Source organism: Mustela nigripes, chromosome X, assembly GCF_022355385.1.
Source record: "Mustela nigripes isolate SB6536 chromosome X, MUSNIG.SB6536, whole genome shotgun sequence".
NCBI lineage: Eukaryota > Metazoa > Chordata > Mammalia > Carnivora > Mustelidae > Mustela > Mustela nigripes.
The window spans coordinates 40,918,751-40,929,412 of record NC_081575.1 but is presented as its reverse complement, the minus strand read 5'-3'; the positions used below and the strand labels follow the sequence as shown (position 1 = coordinate 40,929,412).

General features: G+C 35.0%; 1 non-coding gene across 1 annotated transcript; it reads right to left on the bottom strand.

The window, feature by feature from the left end:
- Positions 1 to 2,776: 2,776 nt before the first annotated feature.
- LOC132007916 (U6 spliceosomal RNA) lies at positions 2,777 to 2,883 on the bottom strand. The gene has a single exon (XR_009401470.1). It is a non-coding gene; the product is annotated as a U6 spliceosomal RNA (small nuclear RNA).
- Positions 2,884 to 10,662: the final 7,779 nt, after the last annotated feature.

Sequence of the window (10,662 nt, the reverse complement as noted above, 5' to 3'; positions counted from 1 at the left end):
CCTAGTAGGGCAATTGCTGGGTCATAGGTTAGCTCTATTTTTAACCTCTTTAGGAGCCTCCATACTGTTTTCCAGAGGGGCTGTACCAGCTTGCATTCCCGCCAAAAGTGTAAGAGGGTTCCCCTTTCTCTACTAATGAGTCGTTGAACACTACATCAGAAACTAATGATGTACTATATGTTGGCTAATTGAACATAATAAAAATAAATTAATTTTTTAAAAATATATGCTGAATATCATTTTTGTCACATAAAATGCATACATTGAATAGTGTTTTACTCATGATATTTTGACTCTTGGAATTAAAGCAATGACTTGATAGTTCTTATTTGAATTTTTTCAGATAACTTCAACTATTTTTCAGTATCTAATGTTAGGGGATTCTAAATGTTAGGGGATTCCTAATGTTTTTCAGAGAGTTGCACATATGTATAGTATCAATCATATCATATCTCCCCCAAGGAAAATATGGAACTAGTGTCTCAAAGGTCTTAAAATTAAAACCAAAAATATTACAAAAATAAAATAAAATAACTTGCAGAGATTGTCAGGTTGCATAAAATAACAAGACCCAAGCACATGCTGCCTACAAGAATACCCTGTGTTGCCATAAACTCCCCTCTGTTAACCATCACTTTTTTTCTCTATAGTTAAGAATCTGAAAAAAAAAGAATGTTTCTTGCCTTGTCTTTCTTTTTTTTCCCTTTGCTCATTTGTTTCTTAAATTCCACATATGAGTGAGATCATATGCTATTTGTCTTTCTCTGATTTATTCTGCTCAACATTATACTCCGTGATTCTATCCATGTTGTCACAAATGGCAAGATCACATTCTTTTTGATGACTGAATAATATTCCAGTGTGTGTGTGTGTGTGTGTGTGTGTGTGTGTGTGTGTGTACAGATATATATATATACCACACCTACTTTATCCATTCATCAGTCAATGGACACATGGGCTGTTTCCATAATTTGGCTATTGTAAATAATGCTGTCATAAACATAGGGGTGCATATATTATTTTGAATTAATTTTTTGTATTTTTGGATAAATAATGAGTAGTGAGATTCCTGGGTTATAGGGTAGTTCTATTTTTAATTTTTTGAGGAACCTCTGTACTCTTTTCCAGAATGGCTGCACCAATTTGCCTTCTCACCAATGGTACAAGAGGGTTCCTTTTTCTGCAAATCCTCATCTACACTTACTTTTTCTGTGTTGTTGATTTCAGCCATTCTTTTTTTTAAAGATTTTATTTATTTATTTGACAGAGATAGAGAGAGAGATCACAAGTAGGCAGAACATCAGGCAAAGAGTGAGAGGGGGAAACAGGCTCCCTGTTCAGCAGAGAGCCCAATGTGGGGCTTGATCCCAGGACCCTGAGTTCATGACTTGAGCCAAAGGCAGAGGCTTAACCCACGGAGCCACCCAGGCGCCCTGATTTCAGCCATTCTGACAGGGCTGTGGTGATATCTCATTAGTTTTGATTTGTATTTCCCTGATGATGAGTGATATTGAACATATTTTCATGTGTCTGCTGGCCATCTGTGAATTTTCTTTGGAGAAATGTCTGCTCATGTGTTCTGCTCATTTTTCAATTGTATTATCTGTTTTGGGGTATTGAGTTGTAGCAGTTCATATTTTGGATGATAACCCTTTATTAGATATGTCATTTGTGAATATCTTCTCTCATTCAGTAGGTTGCCTTTTAGTTTTGTTGAAACTTTTTATCTTGATTTTTTATATAAGGGTTTTTTTATATATGTTGAGCTATGTTGAGCTATGTTCCCTCTAGACCTACTTTGCAGAGGGTTTTTATTATGAATGAATGGTGTAGTTCACCAAATGCTTTTTCTGTATCTATTAAAGTGATCACATGGTTTTTATCCCTTCTCTTATTGATGTGATATATTAAATTGGTTGTTTTGTGAATGTTAAAATACCCTTGTATCCTCGAAATAAATCCTCCTTTATTTTGATGTATGATTTTTAATATATTGTTGGATTTGGCTTGCTAATATTTTGTTGAGGATTTTTGCACCTATATTCATGAGTGGTATTGGCCTGTAGTTCTGTTTTTGTGATGTTTTAATCTGGTTTAGGTATCAGGGTGATATTAGCCTCATAGGGTGAATTTGGAAGTTTCCCTTCCTCTTATATTTTTTGTAATAGTTTAAAAATAGGTATTAACTCTTTAAATGCTTAGTAGAATTCCCCTATGAAGCCATCTGGTCCTGGACTTTTGTTTTGGGGGAGTCTTTTGGTTACTGACCCAATTTCTTTGCCAATTATCAGTTCATTCAAATTCTCTATTTCTTCCTGCTTTAGTTTTTGTAGGTTATATATCCCTAGAAACTTATCTATTTCATCTATATTGTCAAATTTGTTGGCATATGACTTTTCATAATATTGTGTTACAATTGTTTGTATTTCTGTGATGTTAGTTGTTATTTCTTCTCTTTCATTAATAATTTTGTTTACCTTGGTCCTGTGTCTTTTTTTAATGAATCTTATGAGAGTTTTATCAATTTTGTCGATCTTTTAAAGAATCACCTCTTGGTTTTGTTGATATGTTCTCTTGTTTCTTAGTTTCTATATCACTTATTATTGCTCTAATCTTTATTATTTTCTTCCTTTTTCTGGGTTTTGGTTCTGTGTAGTTTTTCTACCTCCTTTAGGTGTAAATTTATGATGTTTATTTGAGACCTTTCTTGCTTCTTGAGGTAGGCCTGCCTGTGTTGCCATAAACTTCCCTCTTAGAACCACTTTTGCTGCATCCCAAATATTTTGGACCATTATATTTTTTATTTCTGTGTCATCCTTACACAGAGGCCATGCTAATGTTCTCTGTATCATTCCAATTATAGTATATGTGTTACTAAAGCAAGCTCTGTTTTCATTTTCATTTGTTTCCATGTACTTTTTGATTTCTTGTTTGATTTCTTGGTTCATCCATTCATTGTTTATTTAGCATGTTATTTAGCCTCCATGAATTTGTGCTCTTTCAAGATTTTTTTTCTTGTGGTTGGTTTCTAGTTTCATAACATTGTGGATAGAAAAGATGCACAGGATGAATTATATGATCTGTTCTGGAAAATATTCTGTGTGCATTTGAAAAGAGTGTGTATTCTACTGTTTTAGAATGGAATGTTTTGGATATGTCTGGTAAGTCTATCTGGTCTAATGTGTCATTCAAGGCCACTGTTTCCTTCTTGATTTTCTGTTTGGACCCTCTGTCCACTGATGTCAGTGGGATGTTAAAATTCCCTACTATCATTGTGATACTATCAATTATTTCTTTTATATTTGTTATTAACTGTTTTTATGTATTTAGTGCTCCCATGTTGGGTGCATAAATATTTACAATTGTTATATCCTCTTGAATCATCTCCTTTATTAGTAGTATACTTCCTTGTCTCTTGTTATAGTCTTTGTTTTAAAGTCTACTTTGTCTGCTATAAGTATTGCTACCTTGCTTTCTTTTGGTATTCATTTGTGTCATAGATGTTTCTCCATCCCCTCACTTTCAATCTACAGGTGGCTTTTGGTCTGAAATGAGTCTCTTGTAGAAAGCATATAGACAGGTCTTGTTTTTAATCTACCTTATCACCCTATGTCTTTTGGTTAGAGCATTTAGCCCATTTACATTCAAAGTATTTTTTTTTTAGATTTTATCCATTTATTTGACAGACAGAGACAGCACAAGCAGGCAGAGGGAGAGAGAGCAGCAGCCTCCCCACCAAGTAAGGAGCCCAACATGGGACTCAATCCCAGGACCCCAGGATCACTACCTGAGCTAAAGGCAGCCGCTCAACCAACTGAGCCACCCAGGCGTCCCTCAAAGTAATTATTGATACATGTGTATTTATTGCCATTTTGTTACTTGTTTTATGGTTGTTTCTATAGTTTCTCTGATACTTCTTTTGCTGTTTTAATGGTTTGTCGGCTTTCTTTAGTGATATACTTGGATCCCTTTCTCTTTATTCTTTGCATACCTATTACTGGTTTTTGATTCATGGTTTTTGTATAACATCTTCTGCATATAGCAGTCTTTATTACATTTATGATTGCTTACACTTAAACCCATTCTTTACTCCCCTCCCTCCCACATTTTAGCTATATGGTGTCATATTATACATTTTTATTTTATGAATCCTTTACCTGTTTTTACAGAAATCTTTTTACTGCTTATTTTTTCTTTCCATACTTTCACTTATGGTCTTCCTTTCCACTCAAAGAGTCTCCTTTAATATTTCTTGTAGGACTAGTTTAGGGGTCGTGAACTCCTTTAGTTTTTGTTTGTCTGAAAAACTATCTCTCTTTCTATTCTGAATGATAGCCTTGCTGGGTAGAGTATTCTTGGCTACAGATTTTTTTTTCCCTTTCAGCACTTTGTATGTATCATGCCACTCCAGTCAGACCCACAAAGTTTCTGCTGAAAATCTCCTGCTAGCCTCATAGGGTTTCCTTTGTATGTAAGTGCCTATTCTCTTGCTGCTTTTTGTCATTTTAATTACTGTGTATCTTGGTGTGGACCTCTTTGGGGGTTGAAGTTTTGGGGGAAATTTCTGTGCCTCCTAGATCTGGATCTCTGATTCCTTCCCCAGATTAGAGAACTTTTCAGTTGTTATTTCTTCAAATACATTTTCTGCCCCCTTATCTCTTCTCCTTTTGAGATCCCTATAACATTGATGTTGTTACACTTGATGGGGTTACTATTTTCTGTAAAACTATATTCAATTTGCATAATTTTCTTTCCTCTCCTTTGTTTAGCTTTGTTACTTTCCTTTACTCTGTCTTCCAGATCATTAATTTGTTCCTCTGCTTCATCTAGCTTGCTATTTACTCCATGAAGTACATTTTTAAAATATTTATTTATTTGTTTGTTTATTTTAGAGAGAGAGAGAGAGAATACAAGCAGGGGTCAAGCAGAGGGAAAAGGAGAGAATCTCAAGCAGACCCCACACTGAGCACGGAGCCGAACATGGAGCTTGATCGCATGACCCCAAGATTATGACCTGAGCCAAAACGAAGAGTCAGACACTCAACCAAATGAGCCACCCAGGCATGTTACCATGAAGTATATTTTTAATATTATTTAATATGTTCTTAATCTCTGATTGGTTCTTTTTTATCTCTATGTTAAAGTTTCACCAATGTCTTCCACTCTGTTCTCTAGCCCAGCAAGTATCTCTATGATCATTACTTTGAGTTTTCTGTCTAGCATATCACTTATATCTGTTCACTCTTAGTCTTTTGCTGTGGTTTGGGTCTGTTCTTTCATTTGGAAGATATTTCTCATCTCCTTATTTTGTCTGAATTTCTGTGTGTATATGTGTTCTAAGAAAATCAGCTACCTGTCTTACTCTTAACAATAATAGCCTTAGAAAGGAGAGATCCTTTAGTGCTCTGCAGTGCAGTATCGCCTGTTCCCCAGGGCCTGGTACTTCAGTCAGTGTCTCCTATATACATTGTGTGTGCTCTTCTGTTGAGTCTCAGCCTTTTTTTCCCTTCAATCCAGTTATCCACAGAGGCTCTCTTTACCTACTGTGTGCAATGTTTGGTGCCCAGGAGGGGTGGGGCACATTTTAACAAGGTGTTTGAAGGCTTGCTTGCAAAATGAGACCCACTACCACTGCTACCAGAACTGAGGCTCGCAAAAGCTGTGGGTCAGGAGACATGGTACTGCTGAGGTTTGTACTGGTCCTCTGGGAGAGGGTTCCTGCAGTGCAGGTACTCATGTGAGTGACTGAGAAGGGTGGGTCAATGGAAGCACAGGGTGGGGGGACTTGTGGTAAGCAAGTTAGGTAAGGAGTTTTGGCTTTGTACTAGTTCCTGCAAGTGGCCTTTGTTTATGCTGGGGAGTGGGGGGAGCAAATGATACCTGCCAACTCCTTTGTTCCTGGAGGGGCCTCCCTGTGATCCCTGTGTCTCCCTGACTCATGCTCTGAGATGAGCAAATCACTCTCTGTTCTGTCTGTCCCCAGCATTTTTCAAACTGCTGGTTCTGCAAGTACAATGGCACAGGCCGTTGTACTGTCTCTTTAAGGGCAGGGTCTCCACTTCCTAAAGTCATTGGGCTCTCCCAGAGCCAAAGCCTCCAATATTTAAAATTCTAGACTTTAAGTTCTATTGGTTTTAGGAACTCATGAAATTCAGCCCCTGTCACTTCCAAAGGCAAATATTACAGAGATTTGTCTTCCCCTGTTCCTGGGCTCCCTGATGTGAAAATCTGTTTTCTGCCCATATCTGTACCACCAACTTCCTCCCTACCTTGGATGGTCCCAGTCCCATTTTGCTCCCAGACCACACCTTCACACTTCCTATGGTCTTTGATGTGGCCTTTCCCCACCTTTAGTTGTGGAGTTTGTTCTTCCAGTCTTTGAGTAATTTCCCAGGTTATTTATACTGATATGGGTGTTATCTAGCTGTATCCATGGGACAAGGTGAGCTTAGGGCCCTCCTACTCGGCCATCTCTCTCCTACTATTCTTATATTTATGTTATTTGTTTCCTTTTAACATGTTCAATTTAGAATAATTGTTAAATCAAATAACTATTAAAATGTGTTTAAATAAGGGGTGTTGTTTCTTATTTCCTGACTGTACATGACACACATATACTTTTTTATTCTAATCACTTTTACATAAAGTTTTCTCTTTTCTTTGGTTTCTGCAGTTTCACTATGATATTCCTAGCTGTGGTTTCCTTGTATTTATTCAGCTTTGGGTTTGCATCTTTTCTTGATTCTGTGACTTTAATTTCCATTACTTAGAGAAAATTCTAGACCTTTTTATCCCGAAGTGTTGCTTTTGTTCAATTCGTTCTTCCTTTTTATATTATAACTCCTGTTTCATATCTGTTGGCTGTTTTCACTAAACAGTGTGGCTTTTTTCAGTTTTTTCTCCTCTTCATTTATCTATATATATTCAACTTTGACTTAACTTTCAGTTCAATCATTTATATTTCCTGTGTATATTCCATCATTTTATACATTTTAAAAAGTTATTAGTTTTATTAATCTCTAGTTTTAGTTCTAGAATTCCATTTGGAGTTTAAAAATAATCTCTGTAGTTCTATTGGATTCACTTTGTAGATTTAAAGCTTAGGTACATAAATGTTTCATAATGAGTACCTTTCTGTTATCATAATGAAATATCTTTCCAAGTTCCTTGCAAGGCTAATCTCTTTGCAAAAGTACTATTTTCTGGTATTAAATTAGCTAACGCTTGATTATTTTTGTTCTCAAATGCCAATATATCTGTTATTGTGTTTTGAATATTTTAAATTATTTATTGAGGTAATTATAAATTTACATATAGTTATAGGAAATAACACAGTAAGATCCCTGGACGCCTCACCCAATTTCTCTCAATGATAACAATTTGCACAACTGTAGAATATTACAACCAGGAAATTGACATTGATGTTATTAATTTATCCAAAATTCAGCAGTTTGACATATATTCATTTGTGTGTATTTAGTTCAGTACAGTGTACCACAGGTGGGGATTTACATATCTAAGACCGCAGTGAAGATATAGGAAAGTTTCTTCATCACAACGATCCCTCAAGCTGTCCTATTATGGCCATATCTACTACCCTCTCCTTACTCCACCATTTTCCTTAACCCGAGAACAGCTAATCAGCTCTCCATTTCTAGAATTCTCTAATTTCAAGACTGTTTTCTTTTTCTCTTTTTTTTTAAGGATTTATTTATTTATTTTAGAGAGAGAAAGAGCATGAGCAGGAATGGCAGAGGGAGAGTAAGAGATCATATGGCAGTTTCATGTTTAGTTTGATAAGAAACTGCTAAATTGTTTTAAATAGTGGCTGAGCCATTTAATATTCCCACCAGCAATGTCTCAATGATGAAGTTTCTCTGCCTTATCATCAGTATCTCACTATGTCACTATTTTATTTTTAATTTTAGCTATACTGATAAATGTGTAGTAATATTTCATCATGGTATTAATTTGTATTTCCCTAATGGCCAGTGAGGTTCAACGTCTTTTCAAGTGCTTATTTGCCATCTATACATCCTTTTTGGTGAAACATCTCTTCACATATTTTGCCAATTTTCTAATTGTATTTTTTGTGTATTTGCTGTTTTATAGGTTCTTTATGTAGTCTTGATTCTAATCCTTTATTGAATATGAGGTTTCAAATAATTTATCCCTGTCTGTAGCTTATATTTCATCTTCTCAACAAGATCTTTTGAAGAGCAATAGTTTTAAATTTTTATTAGGTTCTGCTAATTAATGTTTCCTTTGCTTTTGGTGCCTAGTCTAAGACCTATTTTTCCAGCGCTATGTCCCAAAAACCTTCTCCTGTTTTTTAAAGGTTTTGTAGTTTTCCCTTTACATTATGTTAATTTTTGTACAACGTATGAATTTTAGTTTGAGAGGTTTTGTTGTTGTTATTGCATCTGAATGTCTAATTGCTCTAGCATCATTTGTTGAGAAGACATCCTTCCATTGAAAATTTTTTGCACCTTTGTCAGGAATCAGTGGGCATATTCATGTGAATCTATTCCCAGGTTCTCTATTCTGTTCCACAGATCTCTCCACCAATATTGTCTAGATTACTGTACCTATATATTAATCCTTAATATTATTACTCAAATTGTTCCAGATTTGGTCATTGAGACCTCTTTCAGGTTAGCTCCTGTGTCCCTTTGACATATCCCCCTAAGTTTGTTTCTGAGCACTTTTTTACTTTGTGGCACCCTGCCCCACCTCCTCAATCAGCCATTTCTTGGTTTCTTTTATTAGAGAGTGACATTAGAAGTAAAGATAGTGATGTTGGGTGTGCTCATATTACCAGATTGTCATTGCTTCTAGGCCTTCTCAGCAGTCAGGGCTTAGAAACTATGTGTATATGTTAGCCCAAGTATACACGTATATCTATAGGTATTTCTATACTTATCTATCTGTATATTTAGCTAAACATGAGTTTGTACTGATGTTTCCAATTCTGATACATAATCACATGGTTTATTCTAGACTTCACTTCCTGCATTGAATCTGTGATCAAAATGGAAAGAATTTACTTCTTAACAATATTAAGTCTTCCAATCCATAACCATGAAATATCTTTCCATTTATATATCTCTTTGATTTCTTTCATCAGTATTTTGCAGTTTTCCACATATAAATCATATATATGAGTGTGTGTGTGTATATATATATATATATATATATATATATTTAAAATATATACATCTTTAATTTTTGAGTGCTATTGTAAATGATTTTTTTTTTCAAATTTTACGGCATACTTGTTCATTACTAGTATATAAGAAAGCAGTTGATTTTTGTGTGTTGACTTGTAAGCAGTGACTGCTGCTATCTATGATTAGTTCCAGGAGTCTTTTTTAGATTCTTTAGGTTTTCTACCTAGACATTCATGTTATCTGCAAATAATAACAGTTTTCTTCATTTTCAGTCTGCATAATTTTTTTTCTTATCTTATTGGGACTTCCAGTATGATCTGAATATGAGTTGTGAGAGAAGACATTTTTGTCTTGCTCCTAACCTTTGGGGAAAAGACTGCAGTCTCCTTCTGTTAAATATAATGTGAGCTATTGGAATTTTTTTAAGATTTATTTATTTGAGAGAGAGTGAGAGGAGCACAGTAGGGAGGAGCAGGGGGAGAGGAAGAAAGAGTCTTAAGCAGACTCTATGCTGAGCATGGAGCCTGACTTGAGCATAGAGTCTAAGTCAAGGTTCAGTCTTGGGATGCTGAGATCATGACCTGAGCTGAAACCAAGAATTTGCACTTAACTGGCTGTGTCAACCAGGTTCCCATAAATTTTTTATTTTTCAATAAAAGATAAATTTTTTAAAAGTCCAGTAGTTTGGCACTTGGTGCAGTTGGTTAAGCATCTGACTCTTGGTTTTGGCTCAGGTTGTGATCTCAGGGTTATGAGATGGAGCCCTACATTGAGCCCTGAAAGGAGCCCTATGCTCATCATGGAGTCTGCTTAAGACTCTTTCTCCCTCTCCCTCTGTCCCTCCCCACCTCTCTCTCTCTCTTTCAAAAGAAAAAAATATATATGTATAATATATAACATATAATAGAAGGCTATATATAGATAGATTTATATTTATATTTATATCTATATATAGATATATAACTATATCTACATCTATCTAGACATAGATATCTATAGATAGTATAGATACAGTTATATATATATAAAGATATATAGAGATAGATAGATAGATAAAGATATATAGATTGCAGATATATAAAGATCTATCTATCTCTATATATCTTTTATTAACATGAGGAAATTCCTTCTATTCCTGATTTTTGGAAGGTTTTCTGTCAAGTGAATTTTCTGCATCTACTAAAAAAATCATGTGCTTTTTTTTCTCAAACTATTAATGCATTTCATTGACTGACTTACAAATGTCAAACCTGCTTTGCATTCTTGGAATGAACCCTCCTTGGTTATGGGATATTATCCTTTTAACATATTGTTAGATTTCATTACTAGTCTGTTATTACTGGCTTTTCTATCTCATGAGATATGGATCCATAGTACTTTTCTTTAAGTGTCTTTATCTTTGGTGTTAAGGTGAAACTCAACTTATAAGATACATTGAAAAGTGTTCCCTCTTCTTCTGTTTTCTGGAATTGATTGTGAAAAATAAGTATTA